This window comes from Eupeodes corollae, chromosome 2, assembly GCF_945859685.1.
Source record: "Eupeodes corollae chromosome 2, idEupCoro1.1, whole genome shotgun sequence".
NCBI classification, from domain to species: domain Eukaryota; kingdom Metazoa; phylum Arthropoda; class Insecta; order Diptera; family Syrphidae; genus Eupeodes; species Eupeodes corollae.
The window spans coordinates 34,854,013-34,874,492 of record NC_079148.1 but is presented as its reverse complement, the minus strand read 5'-3'; the positions used below and the strand labels follow the sequence as shown (position 1 = coordinate 34,874,492).

General features: G+C 34.3%; 1 pseudogene; it reads left to right on the top strand.

The window, feature by feature from the left end:
• Positions 1-239: 239 nt before the first annotated feature.
• LOC129944839 (jerky protein homolog-like) lies at positions 240-4,640 on the top strand (annotated as a pseudogene).
• The last annotated feature ends 15,840 nt before the right edge of the window (positions 4,641-20,480 follow it).

Below are 20,480 nucleotides of genomic sequence, written 5' to 3'. Positions count from 1 at the left end.
TTAGTGCATTGTTAAGTTAGAATGGCCCGAAAGCATTTAACATTGCTTGAAAAAACTGAGGTATTAAAGAAGCTGTCAGCAGGTATTATACATTTCTTAACTTAAAAAATAAATGGTAAGTGGTTAATTCACATTTTTAACAGGTACTTCGGCAACGTTTTTGGCCAAAAAATATGGAATAGCCAGATCTACCGTAAGTTCGATATATAAAAAGAAGGACAATATAACAGGTACGGCGACTCAGACTTATTGTGGCCCTGGAAAAAGAAAAACTTTGAGGACATCCGAACTTCCAGATGTAGAAAAAAGGCTGTATAAATGGTTCTTGGAGCAACGTAGAAAGAATCTGCCTGTGAGTGGACTGATATTGAAACAAAAAGCTATTTCCATACTGGACAAAATAAATGGCAACAGATATGGTTTTGTTACAAGCGATGGTTGGCTACAAAAATTTAAAAAAAGGTATGGAGTTCGATATCTGAAAATATCCGGAGAGAAGCTATCTTCTCAACCAGAACTGGTCTGCCCTTTTAAACGAGTTCTTCAAGAAAAAATAAAGAGTATGGATCTCAAGCCAGATCAAATATATAACGCTGATGAGTCAGGTTTATATTGGAAGCTTCTTCCTGGAAAAACATATGTTTCGTGGGCTGAGAAGACTGCTCAAGGGAGAAAAGCCGAAAAACAAAGAATTACTTTCATGGCTTGCACCAATGCTTCAGGTCGCCATAAAGTAAAACCTCTTGAAATTGGAAAAGCCAAAAATCCTCGCCCATTTAGAAATGTGTGCTTGCCCGTACATTACCGACACTCCAAATCAGCTTGGATGACAGGAGCAATATTTAAAGACTGGTTTCATAATTTATTTGTTCCAGAAGTTCAAAACTTTCTTAAAAATAATGATTTGCCACTTAAAGCTCTTCTTATTTTGGATAACGCTCCTAGTCACCCTCCGGAAAATCAGCTGCAAACATCAGATTGCTGCATAACAGTCATCTACATATATGCCACCAAATGTAACTCCACTCATTCAACCGATGGACCAAAACGTAATCCGACTGACAAAACTTTTTTATAGAAAAAGCTTGTTATTGTCAATTATTGCAGCTGAAAAAGGTAGGTAGTGAAATGATAAAGATGCAAGAAATATACATAACGTTAAATTTTCTTATGTTGCTTTAGAAAATATTTGCGAAGCGGTAAAAGAAATCACGATCGGCTTGGGATAGCTTGGATGGTGCGGTCATTGCAAAGTGTTGGAAAAATATTTTTGAATCCAACGAACGTTTTGATGAGGAAGATGATATACCCCTTAGTGTTCTTAGGCAACAGGACATCAAAAAAATTTCTGAAGAGGTGATTAATCTACTCAATCATCTAAACGAAGGCATAACGCATACACCTGGTGACATATGCGATTGGAACGAAGATAAAGTCTTGTCGGATATTGAAGAAGCCGAAAACGAAGAAGAAGATGTGCAGTTGGTAATGGAGCGACCAACATGTTCCGTTTCTTCAAAGGATGCTGTCATTCTCTTTGACAAGATAATTGAGTGGGCGGGACATAATAATACAGACTTTTCTGATATTATGGTCATGAAACGATTACAAGAAAAAGCCATTCAAATTAATTTAAATTTAAGAAAAAGTCAGACAAAAGTGACAAACTACTTTCCAATATTATTCTTTTTTTGTTTTTTATGAGTTAAAATGTTTTTGTTTTATGTTATTTTATAAAAGTATATATTATGAATTGTTACTGTTTTTGTTTTGCTGTTTCTTGATTAAAATGTTTGTTTATTGATTAAATAAATATAATTACCTTCACACTGAACAAAATGTGCATTTTTGATCAAATTCAACTTTGGAAAGCGTTTCTAGCCTCCCGCTCGAAATAGTGAACAATCTCGAAATAGTGAACATGGCTGGTTTTTATTACTTCACTATATCGAGCGTCTACTGTATTGAGTTTAAGAAACAACTTTACATGATTTGTTTAAGCTTATAATAATTTTTGAATGAAATAAAAACCTGACATGATACAGTAATATTGAAGTCAGAGTTAAATTATGGCCACACAATATATTGCAATTTAATTGACAGTCACAAATCCTTGTCGACCAGTTTGTTGATTTTTCAAACAACACAAAAAAGCACTAAAAAAAAAAGCAAAACGTATTTTCTTTTATTCAAAATAAAAAAGTAAAATATAAACCAAAACAAACTGACAAAACTGTAAGTCTCGTTTCAGCCTTGTCTCTGAAGGCTTATTAAATAGTATTATTTTGAAGAGACGAGGCCAAGATTTTTCATGACTTGAGAAGATATGTAATTTCAATTCTCTACCGATGTCCGTCGTCTAAAGTAACAATTAATAATATGCAGAGAAATTCAAAATGTTATTAAAACAGAATTTTTGTTTGCTCTATATATTTTCTACTGCAAAAAAAAGGACTCCCTATATTGTTATTATTTTGTCCTCAGCCTACCTTGAAAAGTATTGATGTAAATTTAATATATTATTATATCTTACATCAAGCTTTATTTTTTTCACTTTAGTTTGTGACCTTCAAAACTTTATTATGTCTCATTTTTTCATCATTCTATTTTAATCAAAAGCCTTATTCCAATAAACGCTCTACGTTTATTATTCAAATGAAGAGACTAAGTAGGTCGGGCAACGTGTAGGTAGACTCAGAAAGGTACCCAATTTATATTCAACTTAATGCAAAGAAGATACAAAATACACAAGATTTAATATGAAGGACCCTTTTTTTTTACTGTAGTTATTTTTTGTTGTAGTTGTTGGAATTTACATCATCATTGAAACTCTTCGACATCCTCATACCGTCCCTCGTCCTCAAAAGAGAAAAAAAGTTGTTTTAAAGCAAACACTTTAAGTGTTGTAAATATTCATTCTAGTTCATTTGGTTGGCTTTGTTAGATAGATATAATGTAAATCTTTAAAGGTCTCAATAGACTATGATGTTCTTATGTATGTCTATAGCATCATTTAGTATATACGTATAATATGTACACAGGTGGAATAAATTGACTAAGAGTCCTTCTTCCTTTTTTCTTTACCTTTTTTTGTAATTTTTGTTCGTTTCTATACCAACATTTTTGCTTTATAAGAATCTCATCATCATCGTCTCCTCTCGATGATGATTACCCTTTATTATAATACAGTAAGTTGTTTTTTTTTTAGAATTTCTTAAATATCCTTTGACTACTTTTCAGGATATAATCGGACAGATGTTCTATATAATAGACATTACGTGATAAAAGGAACATTAACTATTATGTTTTTGTTTTGTTTTTTTTTTTTTTTTGAATAAAACAAAATATTGCAATATTATAATATTTTGTTTTGTATAACGACAATCTTAAAATTAACATTTGTTTTTAAGGACATCAAAAAATCATGACTGAAAAATAAGGAAGTGAAAATCCCTCAGCGAGGCAGTTTAAATTGAATAAGAAGCATTAAAATGTAGTTGATTTAAAATAAAATTTAGAATTTATTTAAAAAAAGGATAAAATACTAAAGGTGCATAAATGAGAAACGTTCAAAATTATTGATTACAAATACGCTTGATTAGAAAATTGTTGTTTTTAGTTAATTTTTTTTACATTCCTCAACCCCTTATACTTTACAATAAGTATTCTAACAATGAAGTAGTTGAAGTACAAATTCGTTCTAAGAAATCTAATATTTGTGTGTTTGGTATTATGATGTTTTGAGCTAAAAGGTTATACGATATCGAGAAGATAGCTTAAAATTTTGAAACATTTGTTGTATATACAAATTAAAGAAACATTTTTATGCTTGACTTTTATTTTGGACAAAAATAATGCGAACAAACAGGATTTAAATCAGATCATTGCAGTCTATAATTACATTCTCGTATTTCAGTTCTGAATTTAAAATCAACCTCATTTCTGAGACTAGAGACTCATCTCTAAAATAATTGTTGTCACATGATTGATATTATAAAGTTTTATTGTCTCATATTTGTATTTATTACATATTATTTAGTCTTGCACAGTAAGATACAATATCTTTTAAGGTAGTACAAGCTTCAGTTTTACAATTGGTTCACATGAAATGAATGAATACTAAATTTTAAACAAGATGACTTGAAAAAGAAAATTTATATAAATTAAACTACTTTTTACCATTTAATTAATGAAAAACATATGATCCATGGACTTTATTTTAATACCTTATAAAAGACCTTTAAAGTAAAATAAAAACAAAAAACAAAAGTTAAAATCATCGCAATGTGAACAATTATTCAATTAAACTCCCGAGGTGAGTCACAATTCACTTTATCTTTCATGCCGAGATCACCAACACTAAATAAAACCAAGAGCACAAAGTAGATATGCAAAGAACAACGGTGAAATCTAGCTCAAGTGATAATAGTGCTACCCCAAAAAGAAAATTATCATCTACATCCCCATTATATCCACCACAAAAAATGCCACCAAAAGAGAATATTGCCGGCGTTAACATGTCGCTCAACGATTTTTCCTCGCTTCTTGATGAGAAGCTTAAAAATGTCTGCACAAAGGCAGACCTAGACGGAATATGTGCCGAAATCCATAACCTGAAGCAAAATAACGCAGCTCTTTAAGACAAGCTGCATCAAATGGAGTTGAAATGCTCTGATCTCGAGCAACTGTTTAGCTTAGAAAGCAATTGAAAAAAACATTATCTTGCACCTCCCTGTTGTGAAAGGCCAAATAGCGACAGAAAAATCAAAAAGTATCTGCCCAGATTTGCTGAAGTCAGATGATTCAACTTTTTTGTTGAAATAAAAATTAAATACTATGCGGACACCATCGTTATCACATCTTTTGCTCCGACGTCCAAGCTTCGCAACGAGAGCATCTCTCTACATAGGGACTACCCAGCAGCAGCGCGCGAGAAAAGGTGGCGATTAGTAAATATCCGAAATGAAGTTCTGGCCAAGAATAATAAAATTGAAACACAAATTCGAAGAGAAAAAATTACGATAAACAATCACATGTTTAATCTGAATGCGAAGAACAACCTAACATGTGAAGATGATGACGCAATTGAGACATTTCTAAGACATTTAATTGGTGACAGCTCATAAAAACCGGACAATCATTCTTCACCTTTCCAGTTTATATTAATTGCAACGTTTGGCAGCAAGATTTCTGTTCCCTGTACAACTTCTTCTTGGAATTTAAACAACAAAATGTAATGCTTGTTTTAGATTGTAATGCTAGGGTCGGTGGCACACAACTGTGGCTGTTAAATCCATATTTCACTAGTGAAACTGCTTACACCCCCAGGAAAATAAAAGACAAAACAATCGATAGCAATGGCAGGAATTTCATTGAATGGCAGGAATTTCATTGAAATGTGTGAGTCAATCAGCCTGTCACTTCTCAATGGTCGAGCAAAGAGCTACAAAGATGGCTCTCTTACTTTTTTCAGAGGCAATGTTGCTTCAACGATAGACTACTGCCTAGTAAGAGATGAATGGTTAAAATGCATGCCTGATCTTGAGATAGGCGAATATCCATACTCCGATAATCTTCCACAATTAGTAACGGTCAAACTTAGCACTGAAAACATGAATACCGAGCCAGAAAGACAGTTACCCCCCAAATTAATGTGGAATGAAACATTTGCACAGCGATACCAAACAGAACTAGACCGAGCTCTTGATACAATTGACCTCTCCGAATCGCAAACCAGCCAAGGAATAGATACCTTGACGTCTTGTATAGCTGTTGCCGCGAAACCTTTTCAAGCTGATGAATGAAGACGATCAACCAAAAAACAGCTCTGGTATGAGCAGATTGCTTTAATGCGCTGAAAAAAATCCTTTTCTTACCTAAGTTTGGCAAAAAAAATACCAACCTCTGCTACCAAATTAGCTTAAGAAAAAGAAAATAGTGAACATAAAAGTATCTGCAAGGAAAAACAAAGGCAATACTGGCAAAATCTCACGCAAGAGTTAAATGACAGTCGTGACTTTTGGAAGCTAGCCAAAAGATTAAATAGCAATTAAGTAAACGCTGAAGTGTTAACAGAATACTTTAAAAACTGTTTTAACTCTCCTGGTAACATAAATCATCACTTATTTGCCCTTCCTTACAAAGAAATTGTGGAACTAGATGCGCCTATCACACTTTTAGAGGTACAAAATGCACTTGACGCCTGCAAGCTGAATAAGGCTCCAGGAATAGACCGTATACCCTACGAGTTTTATAAGTACTCCACGAATATATTCCAAAAATACCTTACTGGATGTTTTAATCATATTTTCGATGAATGTGTGGTGGAAGAAAACTTCAGGAAAAGCATTATCTTCCCAATTTTTAAAAAGGAAAGTGCAGAAAAGGCGAGTAACTACAGAGGAATATCTTTCTTGAACACTGTAACGAAAATCTTCTCTGATGTACTTCTCAATCGCTTAACGAAATGAATAACGGACAATGGACTTCTTGGTGAGTTTCAAGCAGGCTTTCGCAAGGAATATTCCACTGTGGATAACATCTTCACGCTCAAGACATACCTTGATAACGGAAAGAAGCTATATGCTTTTTTCGTGGATTTTAAGGCTACTTTTGATTCCATAGACAGAAATTCTTTATTCCTTAAACTAAGCAATGTAGGAGTTTCAACGAAGATCCTTAAAGTGTTGCAAAGTATGTACGAGCAAAACCAAGCGGCAGTTCGGGATGGGAAACAATTGTCTTCCTGGTTTGATACAAAAATTGGCGTCAAACAAGGGTGTTTACTGAGTCCTTTGCTTTTTTCGATATTTCTTGATGACATCACTACCTCTCTCCCAGGAGGGATTGATTTCAATGGAATAAGCATCAAATGTCTAATGTATGCAGATAACATTGTCCTACTGACAGAAACGGTAAATACTGCTGTAAATGGAATCTAAAGGTTAACACCGACAAATCCAAAATTATGGTTTTCAGAAACACTGGAGAATACGCTAGGGATGAGAAATGGACCTGGGAAGGTAAGGAACTTGAAAAAGTCAAAGAGTACAAGTATCTAGGAGTAATCTTGACTCCCGAATTCTCTCTTGAGAAACACTTCGGAGTCAAGTTACATGATGCTAAAATAGCCATTAACTGCAACTGGAAAGGGCTCATTGGTAAAAAGAACGTCGCAACAAGTGTGAAAGACAAACTTTTTGAGACGGTAGTAAGATCAAAAATGTGCTATGCCGCGCAGGTCTGGAGAGTTGTTCAATACGATGACGTTGAAATACTCTTAAGATACTTCTTAACGAAAATTGTCCGTCTCCCAGAAAGCATTCCAACGTACATGCTTCATTTAGGGACTGGACTTCCTCCTCTCTTCTTGTACACTCTATAACTTCAAATCAGCTACATAAGAAAAATCATGGAATACTCCCCGCAAAGACTTCCTAAAATAGTGGCCTACTATATCGTGCAACGCAAGTCCCAGTTCTTTGGCGAGTGGTCAAGATTATGCTTGGAACATAACCTAAATCTGGACAGCGGTAAAGCGAAAGATGGAAAGAAACCTTGAATGTCCTGTGGAAAACTATTAAGAAAACAAAATTTGAACATTTCCATGAACGAGCAAGACAAAGTGAATCCAGGAACCTATGTCGAGTGCTGGATCACAACCTATGAATCAATTATTTTCACGACAACAACTGTATAGATACTATTTCAACAATCTTTAAAGCAAGAGGAGAGCTTTTGCACCTTAACTATATGCCCCATCGCAGCGACCGATCCACTGAATGTACACTGTTAAATCGACACGCAGTAGAGGACTTAATACATTTTATTGGAAACTGACCTGTTTTAAATGCTTATAGACGTGACCACTGGAATAAAATCAGTCTAACTATGGATGATATGAAAAATATATTAAACTGTGACACTAGCTGATTGATTCTAGTCAGCAACGTTTAAACGGCTTGAAAATACCACTCCCAAATTATAAATGAAAGTTTCTGATTAACTCTTAAATTACCCGTGAGAAGTTATATGTTCTTAGATTACAATATTATAAAAAAAACTATTTCAATTCGATGTTTATATATTTTCTCTTTTTTTGGCATTGCATTTTTAAATAAACTGATTCATTGTCTAAAGTGTTCTTCTCTAAATCAAGCTTGTTCTCTTGGCTGATTGTTCATTAAGTTTTTCCTGATGGTCCTGACAAGTGTTCTGGAGAAGAGCTTGTAAATTGCCGGACTTACGGGTCCTTCTTTGTGCTATTAATGTTATCATAGTTTTTTTCCCTTATGTAATATTTCGTTAAAATGTTGAAAAGGGTTTTTTTTCCATATATTAACATTAAGTTTAAGTCTAATCTACTTATTACCTTGATAATTTTATCACAATCTTGCCTTAAGGTATCCTTAAAATGCTCGTAATTGTATATTTCATTATATAAGGAGACGCAGTTGTTCATGTTCATCCACAACTTCGATAGTATCGTTGACAAGAGTTCAGTTGTGACAATAACTTATAGATCTGATGTATGACCTCAAAACCATAACTTTAGACTTCGAGCTATTTATTTAAAGATAATCACTATCACGGCACTTTTGTAACTTATTGAATTGAAGCTGTAGAGTAAATGGGTTATCTTATCTGACATAACAACGAGATCGTCTCAGTAAAGGAGAACCTTAATATCAACATTACCTATCATAATACCACCTGGGATGTGATTTCCAACATCATAAGTAAACAAGTTAAACAACAAAGGACTTAAAACACAGCCTTGAAGAAGGCATCTCTATATTTCTTTTAGCCACCTTGGACAAATGCAATATTATTTTAAAGCATCTTCTCATAGTATTGTAAAAATTTGGTTGATAAACTTACTACTAAAAGCTTGCAGATCAATGATTGCATATTGACTGTGTCAAATGGAGCGTTCAGGTCATCAAAAAAAATATTAACACCTTTATTATTATCAATAAAACATCTGATTACAATACTTAAGACAAAAATTCTATCAATAGTTGAAAGGTTTGAACGGAAGTAGTTAAATAATTGTAAGAACAATTTTCTCAATTAGTTCAACACAGTAATACCTTTACAGTTTTCTGGGTGGTTCCGGTGGCCTTTATTAAAGTTGGACCTTTTGAGCATCTAACGTTTTCAGGAATTGTCTCCTTCTTTTAAACAAACTTAAGATGTATTTTAATTCCACAGTGGCACATTTATAGAACTCATCAACTATGATTCTAACAGGACAAGACGCTTTGTTATTTTTTCCTTTTTATTAAGACTGATTTGAATTCCACCATTTTATGTAAAAATCTATATTTATTCTGTTTGTTTTTAAGTTAGAGGAGGGTTACAAATTTCATCAGTTTTTTCCTGTAAAAAAAGTAAAAGAATCGTTCTCAACTTGAGCAGAGAAAAATTAAAAAAAAAATATTTCCCATACGCCACAGTTTCCATTTTTGTGTATAGTAATTTTAACAATGAATTTGTTATGATTAAAGTTTTTTAAATGAGCAGGTAATACATATTTAATATTCTTATACAGATTTAAACCCTATTTCTTAGAATCTATAATTAAAGCTATCTTTGGGCAATTGTTCGAATTGACATTCACATCTTAGAATCCTGAAGTACAATCCTGAAATTCCTAGAATTTAAAATTTTGTTTAACTTTCTCAATTTTGCAACATATAATTATTCGTAGTCTAACAGTATTCCCAACTAACTTGTTATAATATTCCAGGATCAAAGTTCTTCAAGTGAATATCATATAAGACTTGTTCTAAAAATAAACTTTAATTTTTGTTTATAAATAGATATATTATTATTAGGAAGTTCAAATCAAGTGTAAAATGTCTAAAATTATCTCAAGTCTCTATTTAGTATAAGACTTGAGTTCAAGGTTAACGATATTAATATAAATTTATAATGAAACTCAATAAGGATTTATTTAAAAACTGCAAGATTAAGAATCTAATGATAATTATTTTTACTAAGTTTAATTGGATCAATAAATTCTTAGATATTGAAATAATGTATGAAATAAATTTTATATTTTTTTGATCTGATAAAGACGTTTAATAGTTTTAATTAAACTTCATACATAAAATAATGCAGTAAGCCTATTTTGTTTATTTTGTTGTTATACTTAATGTTAAAAGAAGCCTGTTAAATTGTGTAGTGAATTATACAAAATCTTAACAATTCTTTTGATGGAGTAGTTTTAAATTTTTGAAATATGACAGCTGTTTGATAGCTTGCTATTCAAAAAAATCGTGGTATTGCTTTTGAAATATTTTTCTCTTCAACTAATATGGAAGGATATTTTGACTGCATAATAATTATTCCACAAAGAAAACCTTGTGAGTAGAAGAAAAATTATTTGCTCTCTAATTAATTCCACCTTGAAACCCTTTTAGCTTTTCAGTCAAAGGACAATATGTATGTATGTAAATACGTAGAATATATCTTACACACACTTATACTTAGGACACAAAAACATGATATCACTGCAGGTCTGTTGCCGACATATCGGCATGACATTTGAATCAAAGCTGCCAAATGTCAAGCTTTACACCAGCCACTACATTCACTCAAGGTCCTTTGTAATTTTATTGGTTGTTAGTAGCTTCCTAATACTCGCATACTCATACTTACTTTAAATTTAATTTTATGGCTATGGTAAGGTATTGGATTTGTAAATCCCTACCATACCTTTGACTATGTCTAAAAACTGTTTAAAATTGTTGTTCGAATAAAATTCATGATAAATAATATTCCTAATAACCGAAAAACATTTAAAATATAAGTTGATATTATTTAAAAAGGACATTATTGACATTATTTACAAAAATATTAGATAGATACACCACTCGAACCATTGGAAAGTTATTAGTGTAATTATGAAACTAAATGACGCTATCCATCAATCAATTTTGTTTAAGATATACATACGTAAATGAAAACCACTTGAATACAAATTTATGTCATTTTGCAAATACTTGGATTTAAATTTCTAAATTTGATTTTTACTAAACCAACAAGTTCGTCCGACTTGTTCAAACATAAAATTGCTTTAATTTAACCACTTTTCTCTCATCAAAGAGTGTTTACCTTTAGCTTGTCTTCAATTTAACTTATTCGTAGATGCGATGTGCGGCAAAGTAAGGTTATACTCGTATATACCTGTGAACATTTCCTTAACTTGCGAAAGCGTTTCATGCTCTAGAAAACAATAACAAAACCATTTCCGTAAGTTGTTTTTTTTTTTTGGTTTTACGGTGTGTTGTTGATTTTCCTCTATTTCCATATCTTTTTGGAATATCTACATACCTATGAGGTATATTTCCAGCTTCCTTCAAATTGAAGAGGAAATTTAAACAAAGGTGCCAAGCGTAAAACTGAATTGAATTAAAAAATATGGAGGATAAAATTCCAAAAAAGGATAAGTTTTGTTTACTACCAAAAATAGTGTACGATCGGAGAATTTTTAGTATGGATAACATGGGATTTTAAACTTTCCCAAAAAACGGAAAAAAATATACTCATGCTTAAATTGTAAAGAATTGATTTAAAATTCTGCTTCATGCTGTATTTCAGACAGATATTTAAAAACGAAGTCATTTTAAATTTCATAATAGTGATGAGTTGTGTATTTGTGTTTAAGAACTTTTTGTTTGTAACTTTCATTTCAAATGCATAGCTAGTTGAAGCTGTCAATGCTTTAACCTATGAAATTAAGTTCAGGTCAGTTTTGGTTATTAAAACCGAGTTAACTTTTTTGGGAAAATGTGTCGAATTTCACATGTTTCACGATTAACCAAAAAACAAGGTTTTTATTTCTTTTGGTTTTGATGGCCATAGTTAGAATTTGACTACATTACTTCACTTTTTTTAAGGCATAACCTTTTTAAATTCGAAAAAAAACTTTGTATTACTAAAGGGGTTGTCAATAAATACCCTTATAATGATTAATTAAAGTGCTAGCAATTAGGCAATAAGGAAAGAATTGTACATTGGTTTTGAATGTATGCGCACATTGTAATGAGTTTTAAATATTAAGCCTGGTAAAGCATTCCACATTCGTGTAGTGCGGCTTAAAAAAGAATCCTTGTGCTTAACAGTGCGTTCAAAATTGAACTGAAGAAGAAGTATGGGTATAACTTTTGAATTGTTTGAGAGGAGGAAAGCTATTTCACTACAGCACTGTTAATACAAATAACGATAGAAAAATGATAGGCATGAGACTTTGCGGTGGTGTTCAAAAGAAGAAAATGTCTCAGTAAGAGAACGATTTCCTATCGTTTTAATAGCTCTCTTTTCAATTCTATCTAAAATACTTAAACACGTTATTAGTTAGTCCAATTATGAGAATTAAACTAGTTTTGGACGAAATAAAGCTTTGAAAATGTAAAAAACTGTTTGCATGATCGGAGAAAATCTATCACTAAGCATCATTTTTGGCTATGTAAAATATGTGATCACTCTACAATAACGCTTTTTGAAGCTATGTTAGTTCATGACGTAGTTTTATAACTGCTATCTACAAAAGTCCGTCTATGATTTTTTAGTATTTATTTGTTTTTCGTCAAAAACCTCATAAGTTATTGAATTGTATCACATAAGCTTAAAATAAAGTCTGACGCATGTATGTACATATAAGTACCGATACTTCTTAACAAATTTTTCGCTTAAACCAAATTTTTTCGTCAATTTTTCGAAACAATTCTGAAAAAATAAATAAATTATATTGAACAATGTGACTTGATTTCAGGAAATAAATCATCATAAACAATTAATTGTAAAACGTTTTTTTATCAAAACCATGAAGACTAACATTCAAGATTTTTCAAAGCTTAATATAGAGTCTATTCCTTTCTGAGTCCAAAGAAACAGCGTTTAGCAAGAGTTATTCTGCGTTTGATCTCAGCGCTAGTACTGTTTTCTGTGTTTACAGCGGAGGCAAGGTCCTTGACTACCTCAAAGTTAAGTCAGTCGATGATGACGTTTTGTTTGTTTTGCCCTCATTAACCGTTAAAACTATTTTTGCCGTATCCGCATCAATACTCACAAAAGCCCCATTGACAACACGCTGAGTTATTCCAATTATGTCAATGTCATTAGCATATGCTAGTAATTGGAAAGATTTTTGAAAGATAGTGCCTCTAGTGTTGACGTGTGAGCTCTGCACTATTCTTTCAAGCACGATGTTAAAAAAAATCACATCACAGCGTATCACCTTGTCTAAAACCTTTTTGACATCGAAAGGTTCTGTTAAGTTGTTTCCAAACTTTATGGAGCAGCGTGAATTCTCCATGGTCATCCTGCACAAACGGATGAGTTTGGCAGGGATGCCAAAACTAGACATGGCTCTATACAGCTCGTCCCTGCAGATGCTGTCATATGCGGCCTTGAGATCGATAAAGAGATGGTTGGTGTCGATTTGGTGTTCTTGGGTTTTTTCCTGGATCTGCCGTAATGTGAATATTTGATCAACTGTGGACTTTCCTGGTCTAAAACCACACTGATAAGGACCTATCAGGTTGTTGACGAATGGCTTTAGACGTTAAAATATTACGGCAGAAAAGATTTTATAGGCGATGTTAAGTAGACTTATTCCTCTATAGTTGGTGCAGTTAAGAGGGTCTCTTTTTTTCAGGATCAGGCAAACAATACTGTGGTTCCATTCATCGGGCATGCTTTCTTCCAATCATATATATCGGAAAAGTTGGTGCATGCTCCTAACCAACTTATCTCCATCTACTTTAAAGAGCTCGTCATTTAAGCCAGCTGCTCCAGCGGCTTTATTAGAATTAAGCTAAGATAAGGCAATCTTTACTTCGTCTAAGTTGGGAGGACGGGATTGTCGTCTATGTTGAATGTATCATCCTGCTTGACAGTAGAGTTCAGTTCGTCGTCACCGTTATACAGTCTGCAGAAGTCGTGCTTCCATATCCTCAGCATTGACTGCGGGTCCACTATAATGTTTCCACTCTCGTCTTTGCAGCCTTCGGTTCTAGGTTTATGTACCTATGAATTTCGTTTCACCTGTTCATAAAACTTTCGAACTTCATTCCTGCTTTAAAACCTCTCAACATCTGCAACTCCACGCTTCTCATTCCCTCTCTTTTTCCTTCTGAGAAGAAGGCGTTCCTATCGCCTCATCAGCTCATAGAGCTCATAAGCAGCTCTCGGCACCACTTTACGTGCCTGTTGTTTGGCTGCATTTCCCTGCCGACATTCCTCATCAAGCCAGGGGTTCCTTGTTGATGGGTCTTTGAAAAACAGCATATCAGAGGTGGCTTCTCTGATTGCATCTTGACAATGTTGCCACTGGTTTTCGATACATTGAGTTGGCGGCAGAGAACTTCGAGAGAGGTTACTTGTAACTCGGCCCGAAAAGGATTTGGCGGTCTCTGAAGATTGTAGCCTTTCGACGTTGTACCTACCTTCTCCCAGTGGTCTGAGTCGATGTAAGCTCCTCGGAAAGTTCGTACATCAATGATGCTAGAAGCGTGTCTGGCATCGATCGCAATATGGTCAATCTGGTTGACGGTAGATTGATCTGGAGTAGTCCAAGTTCCTTTGTGGACGTTGAAGTATGGAAAATGCATACTGGCTACCATGCCGTTTCGCCCCACAGCAAAATCTATGAGGATGAAACCCTTGTCGGAAGTGTTGTCGTGCAGGCTGTTCTTCCACCAAAGATGTCTTCCCTTCCTAGCTTGGCATTAAAATCGCTCAGGACTATTTTAATATCATAGCTAGGACACTGCTCATATGTTTTATCTAGGAGCTCGAAGAACATATCTTTGGTGTTGTCGTCTTTCTCTTCTGTGCGGGCGTGCGCGCATATCAGGCTAATGTTGCTGAATTTAGCCTTGATGCGTATGGTCATGAGGCGCTCATTGATGCACCTATAGCTCAAGACTTCTTGCCAAAATCTGGCTCCAATGACGAAGCCGCTTCCAAATAAGCACTGTTGGTTTTCGTGGTAGCAGTCACCATAGTACATATCACAGTTTTTCACCCTCTTTTTGCCCGGCCCATCCCATCGTATTTCCTGGATGGCGGTGATATCGGCTTTATAGCAGTCTATTGCCTCCACTAATTCTTCGGCCGCACGTGTCCAGTTAAGGGATCTAACATTCCACGTGTATATCCGAAGTTCGTTGTTCTTTATTCGTTTGCGTTGGTTCTCAACAGTAGATTAATCCGTATCCGAGGCTTGTTGTTACCTCGCAACTATGAAAGCTTTTACGTGGCCACGAAGTCAATCCGACGGCACAACTCCCAACCTGAAGGGCCAGATCCTAAGTATAACTCCAAGGATCTGGACCCGGATGAAACCGCATCTAATAGGCTAGGGCTCCGAATGTGTCGAAAAAGCCCTATAAGTAGTTCAACCTTACTGGAACTGTAGACGCCACCGTTGATTCCATCTCGGGAATTCTTCTTCTGCCGTCTGGATAAGAAGAGGTACTTTAATGGAAACGCCTCTCTTCTCCACTCTCTCGATTGCTGCCCCTAACAACTTTCCACTGGGGTTGGAACCCAATCTCCAGTTGAGGTACTAGACACCCGACGTTCACCTTGGGGAGGTGAGAGTAGGAGTTGATAGACAGAGCTGGGTTTTGAGAAAAACCTGTGGACGCTTGTGTCCTCTTGAATGCACATGTCTACCGTTTGAACATCGGGCTCCAAAAGCAATATTTTTAGCTGTTTTTGAATGACGCACAAGGTTTTGATTTAAACTAACTTGTTCCACTATTTAAATTTTCCCACCAGTTTCATTATTTAAAGTAGAGAACTGTTACTGCAAAATTGATATAATTTTTGAATTAAGTTTTAATAATTGCAAAAGTAATTAAAAGGGAATCGATAGGTATTAAGGAACAAGTCCCGTCGAAATTTCATTTCTAAGTTTTACTTAAATATTTATGTACTAATATACATAACAAAACAGATCTGTTTTTAATTATTAATGAAATTTTCTAGACATCTCGCCGATGTTTTACTTTTTATTGAAGTTCTTATTTGGAGAACTCGAATCAGAAGAAAAACCAACATCAATACAAATTTAAAATCTCAATTGTAATTTCACCTTCGAGACAGTTTATTTCTGGCTCTTAAACTCCTATATTGCTCCAAACACCTTTATAAAATTTGTTATTCCCCTCAATTTAACTTATATTACGCAATAAAAAATTAAATCTGTTTACGATTGTTTTTATTTTATTTATTTTTTTTTTGTGTTGCTTCGTTTTAATTTGATTAACCATACAACACGCATACGGTGAAAGAAGCTTTAACTCTTGAAAATACAGTAAAGACCTGAAAAAAGTGCGGTTTAATGTTAAAATGTAAATAAAACGAATAACCCTTTCATTAAGAGAATAAAATAAAAAAAAAGTTAAACAACATTCGCACCGATATCATTTTTATGCAACAACAACAACAAAAACAACAACAACTTCACCAAAGAAAACGACCAATGTTAATGAGATAATCTATTTAAATGGTAATTTCAATTTGTAAATTTAAGCTTTTCCAATTGAAGTCAGGGCTAAAAGTGTGTAATTGTTTCAATCCATCAAGGACCAAAAAGAGAGTTAAAATGTAAATGATAGTTAAATTAAACTTTAGTGTTTCCTTAACAATTTCATAAAAGGCGGTATTTTAATTTAAAGCAGGGTTCTTTTAATAGGGCTTTTAAGTATAGAATAAAGAAGGTAAAGATATTGTAGTAGGAGGTACCTAGGTATGTATACTAAGGGAGAATATTGTGCTGCGCTGTGTGCAATAATTCCTAAGGCCTTTTGCCAAAAATTAAATATTAATGTAGTGGAACGGGTCATGAGATGATGAAAGACTTTCTTGTAAAATGATGATAACGATGATGATGATGGTGATAGTGAAATTGCAAAGGAACTTCGCATTTTCCGACCGTTGCGTCCGCGTCGCGTCGTCGCCCGCACAATTGTGACTTTTTTCCTTAAAAATGTCGTTGTTGCTTCAAGCATAACAAAAATGAAACCGGAAATAAAAAACAAATTATATTGCTTTAATAAATCCACAAGTTGGGGAGCTATAAAGATGCATTTATGTATATATCAAAAGATACTTGTAGCTATAGTTATATGCTGTATACGTTACTTAAACAGAAAAGATTAAAATCCTTTCGTCTTCTGCTCAAGTTTAGGTTGATACCTATATAGGTATCCGCAGGGTACGTAAAGTGTGTAGGACAAGCTCATGGGTTGGGTTAGGGATAGGTATATGAATAATGTCGACGACGCGAGTAATGGGGTGGCACTAACGTTTCGAATGCCACAACATCACGACGACGACCGACGATGCCGAAGCTGATTCAGCATAACTTAATTTATTGAGAGAATAAAATTTAGAGAGAGAAATAAAACTTGCTAAAGAAACTTCCGTTCTGAAAACACGAAGAGGATCTTTCAGGAATTTTTAATGTACATAGCTAACCCGTGATTATACTTTGATAAAATAGTGGTGGTTTAAATCATAACATTATATAACTATACCTACCTTTTGGTATAACTATTTATTTAATTATGGTTATGATTCATTAACAAAATATTAAAGCTGGGCTATAGGTATAGGCATGGTATAGCGCCTAATTACCATGCATCAAGGTTTAAAAAAAAACTAAATTCTTCACACAAAAGGAGCCCACAGGTGAGAATTCACTTGATAACGTTTTCACAAAGCAAGGGTAATGGGAAACAACTTTTATTTTCAGGAAAATTTAAAGTAACTACGTTTGCAAAATATATACGGTTTTAGGCTTTTACAAGCTCAGCACATCAAAAGGTTTAATTTTGTTTAAAAGCATACAAATTGGTGTGAAATAAGAGTCTACCAAGTTAACCAAACTATGTTTAGTACACGGATTTTAAATTTATGTTATTCCTTTTCCCTGAATTTAATGAGCTTATCATACGCTGCCGTTGAAGTTCCACATCCGAAGGACAAGGATGTGAATCTATAAACGAGTATGAGAAGCTGAGGGTACTGTCGTCAGCAAAACAGGTTAATGGGTTAGAAGTGGCAAACATAAGATCATTTAGGAATATAAGAAAGAGTGTCGGAGATAAAACGGAGCCTTGGAGAACACCAGCGTTTATTTCATGAATTTCAGACTTGTAACCATCCAATACAACTTGTATGGAACGGTTAGAAAGGTAATTTCTAATCCAACGAAGAAGAGATTCATCAATACCAAAAGCACGAATTTTCGATAAGAGAGCTTGGTGCTAAACTCTATCAAATTCTTCTGAAATATCAAGTGCAATAAACTTACTTTCTCCAAAACGATGTAAAGATTTGTTCCACTGGTCGGTTAGATGAACCATGAGATCACCAGTTTCTACGAAAACCATACTGTTTGTCATTAAGAAGCTTCCGTTCTTCGAGATATTTCTTGAGCTGATAATTAATCAGCGTTTCCATGACCTTGGAAAGAAGGGGCGTGAGTGCTATTGGACGATAATTAGAGGGAGAGGAGGATTCGCCTTTTTTAGGGACAGGCTGGACAAATGCGTTTTTTTCATCCTCTCGGAAAGAGACCTGTAGAGTAGGAAAGATGGAAAAGTTTACGCAGTGGTTTTGCCAGCGATAAAGAACACTTCTTCAGAGCTATTGGGGAGATACTATCCGAGCCAGCGGATTTGTGTATGTCAAGGTCTCTCATTACTCTTGCAACTGCACGAGTGCGAAAGAAGATTCGTCCCATAGAATCATTAACGCTCTCAAGAACAGAAGGACTCATGACACTTTCCGGTAGCGTGGAATTAACAGCAAACTGTGCTGCAAGAAAATTGGTTTTATCAATCGAGCTTACATAGGAAGTGTCATTGGTACCGAAGATGACGTAGTGTTTCGTACTTTTTTTACAAATGACTAGAAATTTTTACTACCTTTGGGATATTGTAGTATTTTTTGCCTTAATTTCTGATCATGCAAAAATTTTGTTCGACGAATATGATCGTTACAAGTCTTTCTATGGCTTTGTAACAACGGAAACTTACATCTCTGATCCTAATAACCTCTTTACAGCTCTCTTTGGGTTTGATAGATTTTACCCTGTTCGGGATAAAATTTCTCATTCCACAAAGAATTAAATTTGTAACCATATCTGCGCTGGATTACACGTCACTATCGAGGAAGCACAGTGACCAGTTAACGTTCCTGAAGAGTTCTAATATGTTGAATTCCTCTCTTAAAAGTATTACTTGGAAATGAAATGCAAGAAGCATTTTCAAAAAAAAACTTGAATTTTTAAATTTCATTATAAATAAAAAAGTTGATATTGCCCTAGTCACAGAGACTTGGTTAAAAGAGGATAAATCATTTTCATGTCCAGATTTCATTTGCTATCGTCTTGACAGGAGGGACGTAGATGGTGGGGGTGTAGCTGTGAAGTAAGAAAAGAAAGAAACACACTGTTCATACTAACTTACACCTACGCTGTATTGAGATAATAGGAGTAGACATAAGTTTAGGTAACAATTCCAAAGTGAGTGTTTTTTCAGCCTATTTCCCTGTTGGAAATAGAACCGCTGTGAAAATTCGTGACTTAAAAAGTAACTTACAAAAAGTGTTTAGACTTCGCAACAAAATTATTGTTGGGGCGATTTAAACTGTCGCCATCAACAATGGAATTGTCTTCGTGCCAATTGTTGGGGCAATCTACTATACGAAGTGAATGAAATTTATCCTAGATTTTACCTAACTATACTTATGTCCCCACATCTCGAGGTAAGACTTTTTCGTCACTAACATACCCAACCACTGCACCAGGCCGTTTACTTATAATAGGCTTGGTTCCGACCTTCCCGTAAATATTATTGTATACAATGTACACTCTGTTCAGCAGAACACATTTATTAACAATTACTCTGATGCTAACTGGAATCTATTTAAATCTTTTATTAATGCTAACTGTAGAATGAATGATTACGCATCTAACGTTGACATCAGCTCGCAACAAGTCGTATCCCTATGCGACAATTTTGTATCTCTTGTTAACCGGTTTTCCGAAGTTTCAATCCCTAAGCTAACTACAACAACCCATAGTCAAAAACAAAAACTTCCCGACAACATATTGCTCTTAATTCGTTTGAGAAACTTTGAAAGACGTTAATGGCTCCGCTATCGTTCCGACTTTTTCCTCGATAATGTCAAATATTTTAACAAAATAATTACGAAAGAAATTTCAGAGTTCCCAAAACTACCGATAGAATGGCTTATTATCTTCATTTGACAAATCTAGTTAACCGTTCTTGAAGGTTACTAAAATACTAAAGAAGAAATGTACTAATGTTCCACCTCTTAAAGCACAAAATCAGCTTTTCATTGCTCCAAAAGATAAAGCTAATCTCCTAGCAACAAGTTTTGCAAAAAGCCACAATATTACTGCTAACCTTAATAACAGTAATACATTC